The sequence below is a fragment of the Pectinophora gossypiella genome, chromosome 13, assembly GCF_024362695.1.
Source record: "Pectinophora gossypiella chromosome 13, ilPecGoss1.1, whole genome shotgun sequence".
In the NCBI taxonomy this organism is placed as follows: domain Eukaryota; kingdom Metazoa; phylum Arthropoda; class Insecta; order Lepidoptera; family Gelechiidae; genus Pectinophora; species Pectinophora gossypiella.
The window spans coordinates 7,569,508-7,584,395 of record NC_065416.1 but is presented as its reverse complement, the minus strand read 5'-3'; the positions used below and the strand labels follow the sequence as shown (position 1 = coordinate 7,584,395).

Genomic DNA, 14,888 nt, shown 5'->3' with positions numbered 1-14,888 from the left:
TTCGCTTAATATTTAACCTATAGTTTAAATCGTACTTACGTATTTATGTAAATAACCTAATACAACTTTACGAGTATATGTTCATGCTTGCTCTAAGATAAAAGGAGGAAATGGCCCTTGACGTTTGAGTCCTTTCCTTTTCACTATGTCTAAATGGATGCCCGAAGGAGCAGCGTGGGTAGAACCAGTTTCCGGGAATGTTCCAACTTTAGAAACGTTCTCGGCAGTAAAAAGGCGCAAAACTTATGTAAAAAATAGCTTTACTACCTAACCTTTAGGCGGATAAGACCAGAATACAAGAAAGAACAATTTGAAAAAGAAAAGCAGCCTCTAAAGAGTTTTTACAATGGGAACATACCCAATTTAGGAACATGGAACGGCACATCATTGGGTAAAACCCATAAATATACATAGGTACTATGGCCGAGTTTTAGTTAGACAACTCAAAATAGCAATGAATAGTTTATCTAATGTGGGTATATAAATGCTCTGATCAAAAACCAAAAACATTCGATTTGACTGTTATTTTTTTTTACTTTTACCACAGTTACACACACAATACATTTCATTTATACATGATATACTTTTCTCGTTATCTTGACATGCGTTTCTTATCAATTGCAAATAAAATTACAAGAGTAATTTCAATTACTTATGTTAACTATTAACAAATTTTTTATCAAAGCAATAAACGTAGGTCGAAATCTCTATTAGCGGTCAACCAACCTTTGCCCTTGCTGATAAGAGTGAGCCAGTTTTAAATCATAATATGGACATAACACAAATACTTACTTAATTTTTTTTGTATTATAGCCATAATCATAACGTCAATACTGATTCAGGAGAATCGTGAAAACAACATATTATTATTCTTTAGGCAGGTAATAAATTAATTATGTTTCTACTAAGATGTATTGTAACCTACATATATGGTCAAATATACAGAGCCCTAGGAGAGCTGGAGTCAGGCGGGCGACAGATTGCAAAATTCTTGCCAAAACACCCTTGCAGTATGTAAAACGAAATGCGCTAACCCCAAAACTAAAGGGACAGACGATAATCATGATAAATGATAGTTTATCGCAGCAACCATCAACATGAAACGAAACGAGCTATGTAACTATAAAGTGTTGCTAGTATTACAATAACAAAATAAGTTATCCCGAGGAAACCCGTTTCAAAATTAGACTTGCTTGCTCTGATACAATTTAGCTGTTTTGTTCGGAAGAAAATGAAGTCTCACAGCGCTCTATTGCAGCAGCTGGAATTACCCGAGACTGCAGATCTGAATGCAACAGTAACTAGGACTGTTCTCACATAATGGCACCGTGTAAATCCGCAGCACAATTTAGTGCTCGTAAAATAACGTGTCCTTTCGGTAACACACTGATTTGGAAAGCCCCCTTAATGTTCTCGAAATAACTCGACATCTCGTTCCGTATTTTATGTAGAGTAGTACAAAGAAGAATAATTCAGTGAAGTAAGATTAGAATTGAAAATTAACAGTGTTTGTCAATTTTAACTAACCTACAAGTATTTTTCTTATCCTACCTATAGGAAGGAGACGATAAATCGTCAGTTGAATTTAAGAAACATTTGCCGGAAATTTTCAAGCAATGCGAATTTTCAGGCAAATGCAAGGAAACCCAACAAAAGGACCCCTTTCAAATTTGACATTTACGCAACGTTTATTTGTATTAAAATTTATTTTACTTGACAGTCCCAAATCACCGTCCCAGTCCTTTTCGGCGGATTAGAAAATGACAGGTAGGTAAAATGGTTAAACGTTTAAAAAAAAATATGTGTGTCAGAATCGACGAAGCCCAATGTGTGCCTAAAGTATTTAACTCAATGTAGAATTACGAAAGCAGTCTAAAGGAAAATGTAAATGGCTGAGTTGGTAGAGAAAGACCTACTTAAAACTTAGTAGTTGGTAGAAGAAAGTACTTAAAGAAGTTTAGTTGTGGTTCTACTACTAAGAGAACCGAGACATGCGGTCGAAAGAGAGATGTGGTGTGAAACGATTGATGAAATAAGTAAGTATTTAGAAAAAAGCAAGAGAAGAATTGTAGCAAGCATGTACGTAGGTATCGTTAATTTTAAATTCAGAGTAAACATAGCTGGCGAAGAGTAGGCGCATTATACTTTACACCTCTGCCTATGTTGCTGTATTACATTTTCTAACTACTTACTTCAGTGTTGTAAGCACTGTTCGTCCCGTGCGCGGTCTGTGACAAAAAGAAAAGCTTACAATGTACCATGCTGCATTATTAATGTAGTGCAAATATAAGCTTAGGCTTGTCTGTGGCTCTACTCTGTCTAGCGTGATATCATTATATTATATTCTATAAGCATTTACTTCAAAAGCTATAACATGTATCAAATATTCTTTACCTTTATCATTATCTCTAGATATTTAATTATATCTACACATCACATCATTATTCTATATTACGTACATCTGACGAAGAACATTATCTGTAAACACACATTTATTTTGAAATGTATTATTAAAATTTATTTTCTTTATCTAAATACGCCATTCAGGCGTTTCATGAGAAAGTCCGATTTTCTGCCTCATTTCCACTCTCTACCTTTTAAAACATGAAAGTCTTTAGTATATTATGTAAATTTAATCCGGGGATATGTGGATAAGTGAATATAATATGTTACTATGTTAATGATCAAGATATATGAATAGCGCCCGATATGAGATTAACGTTACCACCTCACTGCCTCAGAATGGCTCAAATTAGAACGGGAAGGTATGCGGCTCAAGTCTAAAGGTACGGGTTTAATAGTCAATATCTAACATACGGTTATTCATAATTTATTAAAGAGGCGTCTTCAAAAGCGGTAATAATATATAGAAATTGTCAAATGTTTTGTGAATGCTATTTAGTTCATAAAGTTTTACAGCATAAAATAGCAAAAGTAGTAAGTAATATATATAGTAAATAATATAAAAGAACATGACAAAAATAAGTATAAATACTTAAATGTAATTCTAGGCTAGTAACGAATACGTATAATAAAAAGTTGTTATCAGCACGGCTCGCGAAGCACCTCTTATTTTATCGTGAACTGCAACAAATATCCACGATAACGTTTGATAAAATGTTACGTATTCTATTTGTTACGTCAAATGCTCACCATTCTATTGTTTTATATTATACGCATTTATAACATTAAAATGGCGTGTCGACTAAAGAATCTTTATACTTAATAGCAAATGAATTGGAATATCAGTGAGTCAGTTTCCATGATCGTAAACGTTACGGAAAAATACAGTTCCTTTCTGTAAAAAAGAAGCAAAATAAAAACTTTTGAACTTTGCAATTGTAAATTGGAGGACGTCAAGTGGATTGTCGCCGTTTGCGTTCGTGACTGAATCTATGTTTTGAGATAGAGTTAGGTTAAACAATTACGTCACTAGCTGTGTCGATAAAATAAGACATGAATAGAGACAACGCGACGAAGCAGCGATCAATCTGGGTTGTAATAGCGACGTCTGACCCAGCCGGCGCCGCCGCGGCCGACGCACCCACCCAGACAGACCGATACCAGCCAAGAGTGCTTACAAAGGCAAATCTGAGGCTTAAACTTGGAGGCTCAGACACCGCCAGTTATGTTTGTGGCTAATTAACGTTCTTCCAACTTTGCTTTGGAGACGAATCTGAGGAAATATCGATTGAGTTGAACCTACTTTAGGAAATGAAAATGCAAACTAGAAGTAATAATTATAATACATACATGAAAAGTATACAGCTAATAACAGGGTAACAAGTAAGTTAAGTAAAAGATTTTGTCAAATGGTTGATGCGTATATATTAGAAGTTACTTATTGCAATATGCGGCAAATCTACAATAAGTCACGCCAACAAAAGCGTTCATATATAGGTAACATGATATTATGTAAGTACGTAATCTAGTAAATAATAAAAAGTATCCAAATAATCCACCACCACCTTATAAACACTGCTCTATATTTCCCTAGAAACGTATCAAAGAGCGTGGCTCCTAAATTAGTGATGTGATAAAGCAATTCTTATAGTAAACTGTGGTGTACATCCGATCGCAAAGTGGTCGATAAAGACAATCTTGAAAGTACTCCAGATCGATAGTTGCGAAAGCCTCCCGCTTGAGTGCATAGTTGCAACAACAGTGCGGTGTGAAGTTTCGGTGCAGTGATGCGGTCATGGTGTCGGTGCACGCGGCGTGGTGCGGTGGCGGCTGGTCGGGCGGCTGAGCGACCTCATCCCGCGAGTGAGAGGCTGTGCGTGCGCCGAAACTGTGACAACGGTGTTGCGGTAGGTCAGGCCGCTCCGGACTGCATTCCGCATGCACTCGCAGCCCGAGACGCGCTCCCACTAAATATAGCCTCGCGAAGTGAACGAACGCGACGCGCCGCTGCCGCCCGCCGCATCGTCGCCGACACACCGATATTCGCTTTGAACAAGGGAAAACTGCAGACAGTTCACGAAACTTCAATCTCTGCCTTACACTTTGTGGTATTCTTATGTCTGCAAATTTTTAACGCCTCTTTGAGATGGCTCAGCCGTGTTAACTGGCGATACCTACTTTATTTTCTGCAACGTTGAACACCGCAATAGCCTTCTGGCTACCCGTCTGCGATAAAATGAAACGTCTCTCCTTTAAGAGCTATACCTAATTGAAAATTGATTCTGCTTCATGAAAATGTATTTTAGCAAAGCGAAACGATTGTATGCAAACATCTGCGGCCAAGTGCGCAACCCTGTACAGTACGTCATGCACAAAGTATTCTTTGTTATTTTGTAGCCAAAAAAGAATGTCTGAGATGTCATTGGATGAGCACGCCAACATGTCCGCTGTCAGAGAGCGGGCATTTATTTGCTTATCGGATGTTAATGCGCTAACCGTTGCTGATAACGGAACAATGAGTGTAAACCAGTCGCTCAAACCTACGTACATTAGTGTGGAGATACGCTTATCTCGTCGAGTCAATACTCTTTTGTACCCAAGATACGGGAGTCTATTTGCCCTTAATGTTCCCAACGCATTCTTCAGTGCTGAATAACTCCACCGTGGTCGAGCTGACCCATTAGTCGCCGATTTGTTAGTTTTGTTAAACTGTTTTACATTGTTATCTTTGTAAACGAAAACAAATTACGCACGGCTCACACTATCTATCTGGCTGAACTGACAAATGTTTGGTATGTTATCATTATCGAAGTTACATACGTGAAACAGAAGAGGAAAGTTTATTGCATTGCTTCGTTCTTCGGGAAATAAGTAGTTTTGAGTGTTCAAGTGTTACGCATTCATTTATTATCTTTTTTTGGGAGGGCTCCAAACCTTTATTCCCATTATTCACACTCAAACCTTCCCAACCAAATAGGATAAGACATCAATTCGGGTTTCCCCAGGGAGAACCTTAAGGCCTGTTGTATTCTTCTTATACGCGTGTGCGTTGTCATAGAGTTAACACACATGTTTGAATGTGCATCGCTTTATTATTATAAATGCTGGTTATTATTGAAATCATATGAATAGACTCCATATTTGAGAGTGACATGAGTTGTGTGACGTCATTTACTACGAGGATACTGCAGTCGTTTTCCTTGTTTTTACAGCAATAGGAATGTAGACAGTGTTATCTGTTTCGTGAAATCAGCTGGTAGGGGCTATTATGAAGAATATTGTCATTTCAATAGAAATTGTATTGAGATAATTTTGTCGCTACTTTAATAATTATAATGGAATGGATGTACTCTTATGTAATTTTGTAATCATTGAGTCAGTCGCTATTCAATTGCTCGTAGTGAAATATTAAAAATAATATAGTAGGTAGGTACTTAGATACCTATTCATTATATCAAATATTTAAAAAATCAATTAGGTATTTTAAAAATAAGTTCGTCAACATACAGTCGTTCAAGCTATGATTGAGCAGAATGACTTAAGTACAATTAATAACTTTTTATATGTGAGCTAAAAGATGCGATGAATATAGCCGGCCGAGCTACCGGACCTTATCAGCGCGACCTTCGCAAGAGCAGGTTGATAAGAGATAACAGGTTGCCGTGCTCCCTACTTGTACTCGATACACCGCTCAGCTGATGACCTGTACGGTAATTTCTATTCAACCTATTTTTTTCAATGTATAGGATAAGATAGCTTTTCTATAGTTTTAATGATAGACCTACCTTCCTAATTGTATTTTGAATTGTTTGGTACTCATTGGCTTTATAGTCTTTTTGTACCGACTTATAAAAAAAAATATCCAAAAGTACCTATAGTAGGGTATGAGTAATCTAATGAATAATGTCTGCAATATAAGATAGTAGAAGCGGGGGCGGGGCGGGCTGCGGCGGCGCTCGTGCATTTGCGCAAGAGTGCGCGCCAGTCAGCTGACACGCTGCAGCGCTGCAGTGAGCATCGGGCACTGCCAGTCACTTGCACCAGAAATATGACCACACTACTCCCAACAATCATGTTTTGATTGCGATAACACATTCATTCCCGAAAGCCGATTCCTCGAGTCATAACAACATAAAACGTCTTTCCACGACGAACGGACTCGTAGCCCATCTTCGCAAGCCGACACTGTTTATCAACACGCTCGTTACCGACCCGGCGACACTTGAAAAATCGACGCAATTCCTTTGCTAAATCATCAACCTTTGGCAGCCGTCACGATTTGTGGTGATCTGCGAAACGCGAACAGGCGATCCATCGGTGGCCGTGTTTTGCGAGCGACTCGAAATAGACACGTAAAGTGATGTCGGGCGCGTGCATGCAGGGATCGGTCGCACTCACCGTGCGCTCGCAGGAGGGCGCGCGGTCAGCTGGGCGCTGGGCCGTCGGCAGCGGGCAGGCGGGCTGGCTGGTGCTGCGCCGGCTGGCGGGCCGAACTGCCGAGCTGTGGTGGGCTGTGGACACTGCGGGCACTGCACGCCGGACGACGTACGCGGCTGTTCAACTCCGACAGCGGAACACGGAGGGCACACACACACGGACCGCGACTGAATGCGTCAAGCGTAGGCGACGTGCATCGCGGCTCTCGCGTGCTGGCAGCGAGAGTGTCGACGAGCGACTGAGACCGCGCGGGGGGCGCCGCCGGCTCCGCGCCGCCCCTCGCCGCCCACTTCCTCCGATGAATGACAATAATGGAAGACGTTCAACTCGCCCGCAAACCGAATAATATGAATCATTGCATTAGGGTGCAGCCCCGCCCGAGTCCGGCCCGCGAAACTCCGGACCGATAAATATTCATGAAGAACCAAAGAAGGTATGCTCCTGAAACGTCTACGCGGAGACATGACAGACCCGCGAAACGTTCGCTCAAGGCATTTTTTTACGAGGACGTCATTACAGCTTTAATGGGTTATTGGTGTCGTGAAATGAGTAGGAGTCAGCTGGTATGCGGGCAGAGTGCAGCGGGCCGGCGCGGGGGGAGGGTCGCAATTAACAAGTTCACATGGCAGACTGCTGCGGCGATGCGACGCCACTAATCTTATCTGCGCTAATCTAATCCAACGCGACGCCCTCTCTTGTGTTTTCTTCCAATTGTGTCCACTCAAGGTAAATTAGAGGTTTTCTCCCGGGAGTTCACAACCGACTCTGACGGAGTTCATTGTGCCTTCGGAAAAATCTCATTAAATTAAATTGCCTTTTGCACCACGGCTGGCTGTAGCTATACCGAATACGTAACTTTCCTGATGCGCTCGTCTGGTTCTGTTTGTGGAGCTCTCACTGCGCGGTATTTTTGCCCGATGAATACGAAGTATTACTCGTTCTATGAGCCCGATAAGAGTCTAGGTAGGTGGTTCCGATATAAAGAACGAACACATAGTGCAAATGTAGCAAACATCCATTGCTGCGAAACTTTTACAAACGGATAGATATAAGCCTTATAATAACAATGGATAATACAGTAAATAATGAACCATAAAATCTTCAATAGCATAGATCGGTAGAGCCGACTCACAAGTATTTCTGTCGTAAAAATAAAGCTTTATTACATGATCCAACCCTTTTAGTAAAAATATTCGAAAAGGTTGAGCCATTGGGAAAATGTGTTATTATTATAGCGGATAAAGCAAACCTAGAGAACCCTTAGTGGCCAACTTAGAGGAGTTGTGACGAAATTGGACATTAAGAACATGGCGCGGGCCGGCTGTCGCGAACCGTGCGCTTTTATTTCATTTTGTGCGATCCTTAAAGTTCATCTCGTGTGGACCGGTTCTACGCCCACGCCCGCGCAGATTTCTGCATCTTGCAACCGACCCGCCATACAAGTTACTTTATTTCCCTTTTTATCCTTTTGCAATACGAGATTATTGGCTCCGTAGCGTTAATAGTGAAACGACCCGCCTAAAGGTGGCTTTTGAAATAATTCTCGCGTGGCGTGCAGTGCCGGCCGCTCGGCCCCTACCCTAGCTGCGCTGTCCGCTGCCCACTGCCGTGCCCGGTGCACGGTGCATTCATTTAAAATTATTGATTTCGTGCGAGACTGCCTCCCACATACCTAATGTATCTCATTAGTTACTGCACTCCTAATGGCTGTTACTACCGTGATACACTTTCCGACTCCAAACTTTAAACAAATGACTCCACTGGAAATATTTAAAGTTCTACCAAGTGTATGTAGATATTAAATTGAATATTATTTAAAATTCTCAGCAGCTCGAATGAAAATTCCAGTACAGAGCCGAATGATCACGTTATCAAATCAGACATGCAGTATTTAAATTATCTTGTATTTAAGTACGTAACGTAAACAGCCGACATTTTCATCGCATCGATAGCACATTGTAGTTATTTACAGTCTAGTCATAACATTATCTGTTACAAAATGACATCATTACCGCGCGCCGTTTCCTCCACAAGTGTTATCATAATAAAGATGTGAGTTCCAAAAGTATCCACACTTTCATGGGCTTCTTTCGAATGGTTGACGATACAGCCATAGCTATACAAATAACTTTGTAACTATGCAAATGTGCTTAGTTGGTAGAACGCATGCCTCTCACTTTGAGCTCGCAGGTTCGAATCCAACACAGGCCTAAACAACCAAAGATGGTCGAATTTGTTTTCGAATTCATGTTTGGATCGTAAAAGATTATCACGTGCTCAGCGATGAAGGAAAACATCGTGAGGAAACCCACATTCCCGAGAAATGCATTTTCGGAGGTGACCTAACCTGTATTGGGCTGGTTTTCCCTTCGCGCGTTGGTTGGTCAGACAGGCAGTCGCTTCCGTAAAAACCGGACCTGTCAAATCTTTTGGTAAGCGGACCCTGTGAAAAATGGGACAATGCTAGGGAGATGATAAACTATGCAAATGTAACTTTATAGTTCCAGACCTTAGTGTTTATACCTTCAATCAGCCTTGATGCGTCTCTAAATAGCGTTACAGGAAAAGCTAACTATTCATAGAAGGCATTGGCCTTTTATAATCGCAATAGGCCCTGCTACATTACGCAATAAAATCACGTCGCTGGGCTGTACATAGTATCTTTTTGCAATAATAAACACGAGTGTTACTGACTATTACTTACTTCCACACCTGCAACTGACCACGTCTTTTGAGGAACTGTATGCCTTATTGAGGCAACTTGCTACAGCCCGACATGTATGAATATTCAAGCCAGCCCTTAAAGGCCATTAGGGGGATAATTGTATACCAAATAAGATATACAATCTACTTCTGAGACACAGAACAGAATTATTGCATACTGTTTATATCTTAGTTATTTATTTAAGTGTTTTTGCGCCACAAATCAAATGTAGGTATATGTTTTTGGATTGATTTTAAGTGACAATTTAGTAAATATTTCCTCTTTGTGACCGATGCGGTTTGTCAATATATTTTACGCGAAATGTATATTATAATCCTCCATTATGCGGTAACTACACTTGCAGGCACAAGTTTATGGTTTGGGAAGCTTTATTTACTAAGTCCACTAAAAGGTTTCTTTGTATAATCGAGTAATCCAGCTTAGATAAAGAAGTTTGAGATCTCTGGGAAGGGATCGTGATCAATAGAGATTACAAGTACCTACCAAAGTAATAAAGCCTTTTCATAGTGGGCCTCATAAACTTACCAAGGTAGCCTATTATTTAAGTAATTCCTATAACTATTTAATTAAATATGTGGTTAGGTAATGTATTATTATTTTCGTGGAATGTGATACGAGTTAAATTAAAAGGAAAAACCATGTAGGTACAATCATGTTTCCTTAGATACGCATGTTTTTCTCTGAACTAATGTAACAAACGGTCTAATTGCTCATCATTACCTACGTCATAAATGTAAGATTTTCTTTAAAATGGCATTAGATGAGCAGTTTTCTACTGCTTAGAATATTTTAAATTCCAGTATTTCAATATAATGTACCTGTTCCTGTTAATAGAACCATATATCATACGTACCTAGGTATATTTGCATTTTAAAAGATTTTTTTAAATCAAATGAGTTTGCTTTTGACACCATTTTCTCTGTTTATGAGGTGAAGAAAGTGTCGACGATGTAAGTTCTTACCCAGAAGGTACTATTCAGTCTTGCGTTAAATATAGTAAACATTTAAAAATAATATTGTAAAAATATGCAGCAGTTCCATTTCAAATGGATTTATAAACAAAGATTTAAATATTAGGATATTTTTTAGTCCACCTTAATACCAACTTAAAAACAAAATCCCAAGTCTGCCAACATTCCCGTCACATGCGCCCCTTCATCTGGCGGTACGGCAGGTATATGACAAAATAACTCATTTTGATCCCTACAAGAATGGCCGTTGCTTTGTAAGCCGAAGAATGAAGCTAAATAATGCCTTTATTCATGACACACTTTATGCACGCTAACGTTCGATGAAAAGTTATTACACGTTAATATGTAATCTGTGATGTGTGGCTCTAATACCAGGAGCCGAAGCCGATTGCAGGATTTAAACTGAATCGTTATTTGCTACCTAAATCTTGCAATGATGAACACGTTAAAAAGTACGAAAGATTAGGTATAACCGAATACTTGTAATTTTTAAGGATCTAATTTTAATTCCGGAAATGTAACCTTCAAATCCCCCCCCCCCCCCCTTTTTTCTTCCTTCTTCTTTTTCCTTCCTTTTTTCTTTCCTTCTTTTTGGTTTTGGCGGGAAGAAGAGAGGAATGGCGATTACTCCACCGACAAGAGCGCAGCTCTTAAATAGAGATAGAGAGAACCTTCGAATGTTTTCAAGACTGACCGAAATGCTTAACAAATGAATATTACGTTTGACACAACGTAGTTTCGTTTATATACGGCATGCTCGGTATAATAAATCAACATAGCATAACATAAGCTCACGATTACATCCCAATCGGGGTAGTTAGAGGTACATCCATCACAAGATGAACTAAGTACCCACGCCTCACTGAGCTTTTAGTACACAAAAATCTTAAAACCTTATTTTTTGTTCTTGCAAAATGGAAACAAAAATAAAACACTGCAAATTGCAGAAGACAAGTTAATAAATACAAAAGTTACTCGTTATAGCGACCAGTAGGTATGTTACAATGTTTAAGGAAGCATTTCTTTCCGTAATTTTTGCGAAGTTTGTTGTTTTTTATTAAAAGTATGATCCGTTGCATTACGTCGACTCATTTATCTTGCCTAAGCTGGGGTAGCATGCCGTTGACATACCGTTCATTTCTCAAATCTTATTACCGACTCGTACATTTTTATTTTATCCAATAATAAATCTACTTAGTGAAACACGAAACTTTTTGCCGTTTAAGGTAGGTACCTATTTATTTTTATTTCGGTAAGTTTGGACAAAGTTCACCTGCTTCGATTACTTAGCCTGAAAAATAAATGATTAGATTACGTGAAATGATTAGGTTACTTACGTACGAAAAACTGATCGTTGTCTTACAACAGAAGTATAATTAAATGGCTCGGGTATTTTACGGACGGACGGTATAATTAGATGGAATGCAACTTTGATGTTCCTAGAAAACATAAGTGCCTGCCTACTGCATTGAAGAAATATGTTACGAATGTGATAATAAAAAGTAAGTAGGTATGCACCTAGTTTATTTTTTTATTACCCTTAAGTAAATTGTTTCAAATATTAAAACAGATATTCTTTTGTTCTAAGTATTTTGAGCACTTCAATCAACTTCCATTTCGAATTTTACGTAAGACATTACCTAAACCAAGTAGCCTATGTATTTAAAAACTTAAATTATTAGGAGAGAAAATAATCTTATGGAATTTCCTGTACAGCGCGATAACAAAACGACGAAATTGGATTTCGCGATATAATCTGGAGGTTGGTAGTGACAGGCCGATGGCAGCGTACCCGGGGTTTTTTGCTCGACTCGCGCAGACCGCCTCGATCAGAGGGTCCTACTAGGATGCTGCACTGCTACAAAAAATAGAACCTCAATCAGACAGAACAACTGTTACTTGCAGAGAAAAAAACAGTTTTTAATTTGATTACTTATTAACTTCTGTAATTTAAACCGTAAATTAATTTTGTAACCGGACTATTAAACCGATTTAATAAATATATTTTTTTTATTAAAAATAAAACAAATGGTAATTGAATGATGAAATAGGTACCCAAAATATTATAACTGGTCGATTACCATTGAATTTCTTTTAAAAATGCCTTTTTAATTATAAATAAAAAGTCATAACTTTCTTTTTTAAATGCAATCACACATTTATTAGTTTACTGCCAGTGATAATGAAAGCGTAAAATCGTTTTTGTACTTAATTTAAAATAAATTTGCTAAACTACAGTAATAATATACAATTTATCCCAATCTAACGAGTTTATTATTGGATAACACATTAGAAATAAATAATTCAGTTTTTAAATTAAAGTTCTAAAATTATGAAATATTTTGGGCATTGTAATGAGTGACAAATGTTCTAAAAGTTGTTAAGTACATCATTAAATTTGAAAAATGGTTTTGCTAATGAATATCATTCTAATAAAATTGTACGCAGTGACAAGGTAGATAAGCAGTTTCTCGATTTATAAAATAATATATATCGGTAATAACGATTTAGTACTAGTTTATAAAATTCACCCCATTCATCCGCCCCTGTGCGACCCCTGATCTTACCCGGCTTAATGTCATGCTGAGGCTATAATGTTACTTATATTATTTCTCCAAAATGTTCCAATCTGGTCTACGGGTAACACACGTGACTAGTAATGGCCAAAGTGATTGCTTTTAACCTTTCGCCTTTGACATTTTAATACGTGGGGTTTATTCTGTACATATATATTGTTTGTCCATGAAAAGCTTTCCAGGAAGAAAATTTTTATTCAATATTAAGTATATTTTCTGACTTCACCAATTGGGATATAGTCATGAGCTTATGTATTTTAAATGTATTATATTTTATAGGGAAAAGTATTCGACTCTTATCTATTTCCCAGAAGGTCGAAATAAATCAAGCGTCAAAATATAATACCCGCGTACCGTTGTATTTTACGCTCGCTTTCCACTTTCCAATTTGAAATAATAATTAATCTACAAAATCCATGACGATCTCTTTCAATAAATGTAAGCTGGCTGAAACACTCAAAAACATTACACAATGACATAAAATGCAAAGGAATAATACTTATTTTTCATCACTCAAAGGGCTTTAAAAATATTTTTTCCGTCGTTTTGACCAGAATCTTTTTTCTGGCAACCAAAAAGTTTGCATGCGATATTCCCGTAGAAATTTTGTGTAATGGAAAAGTTGAGGAATTCACGTTGTTTTGAATCATTGGGTCCGTTATGCTGAATCTCCTACCATTTGTCAAGTGTCACCCTGCTCTGCATAGCGATGAATTTTGTTGTACTGCTGTAAAAAGGGTATATAAAACAATGCAATTTGTTTTAAGGTTATTCATTGCCATCACAAGGTTATACGGTTTTTGATTAAGTAAGTAGATACACGCCTACATGAAACACAGAACACGGACTTTTTAATTATTTATCTGTCATTAATACGTACAACTTTCAAAGATAAAACAATTCGTTTTCTAAGAAAATAAACTTATCACAGATGCTCTCTATCTTATGACACCAATACTGAAAAGAAAGTAATTTAAAAAAATAAAGTGACGTTCAGCATTTAGGTCTAACATTGCATTCTGCAAAATAATATTTCTTACTCTATTATATCGTATTAGAGATTTAGAAGTCTGTTTTTTAATTACTGTTTTAGTTTTTTGGTATAAACTCAAGTTACACTGTTTTTTTTATTTTTAAGTTCTTACATGAGTAACTAGCTACTGTAATCGCATTAATACTCGAACATAACAAGCTTTATAGGTCATTTAATTTAATGCACGTAAGAATCACCCTTGGACGTTTTAAAATTTTCTCAAACCAATACTAATGATATTTACTTATACTATTAAATTAGACCTCTCAGACTGTAACTTCATCAATACGTTTTAATTTATTTGACAGTTTTTTTTTAACATTTTTTCATGAAACTTGCTCTGTTCCGTAAGTTCAATGATATGTCATCTAATAAAAAAAAAGAATGATTAAAATACATACTATTAAATGACCTCTACCGGCTCCATTTTGCCTACTAACACTGATCAGGACTTGCGTCATACAAAAGACATCAACAAAAACAAAAAGAGATCATTGCTATTTTTCCATAACAATGTTATTTTGACCATAACTTTAAAACTACTAGACCTTTTTTATTATTATCTATTACGTTGAGTGATACTTAATAAAACATTTATTGCTGTAGGTACGAGTTATAGTATCAGAAATGCGTGGATAAACATACATACATACACTTGCAAAATTTGATAAACGTGTTAAAAGCTTACATAGACTAACAAATATGAATTCTGTATTATTCTAGCAATATTCCGTACATACTAG

At 37.6% G+C, this 14,888-nt stretch overlaps 1 protein-coding gene across 5 annotated transcripts in view; it reads right to left on the bottom strand.

Annotated features, from left to right (window-relative positions):
- LOC126372228 (protein alan shepard) overlaps positions 1–6,930 on the bottom strand; it is an 87,593-nt gene extending 80,663 nt beyond the window's left edge. For 4 of the 5 annotated variants that reach the window (XM_050017895.1, XM_050017900.1, XM_050017897.1 and 1 more), the window contains exons 1-2: positions 6,802–6,930; positions 2,193–2,228 (exon numbers count right to left, since the gene is read on the bottom strand). The gene's annotated coding sequence lies outside the window, so the exon portion shown is untranslated. The remainder of the gene's footprint in view (positions 1–2,192; positions 2,229–6,801) is intronic. The other variant, XM_050017896.1, reaches the window with a different exon arrangement.
- Positions 6,931–14,888: the final 7,958 nt, after the last annotated feature.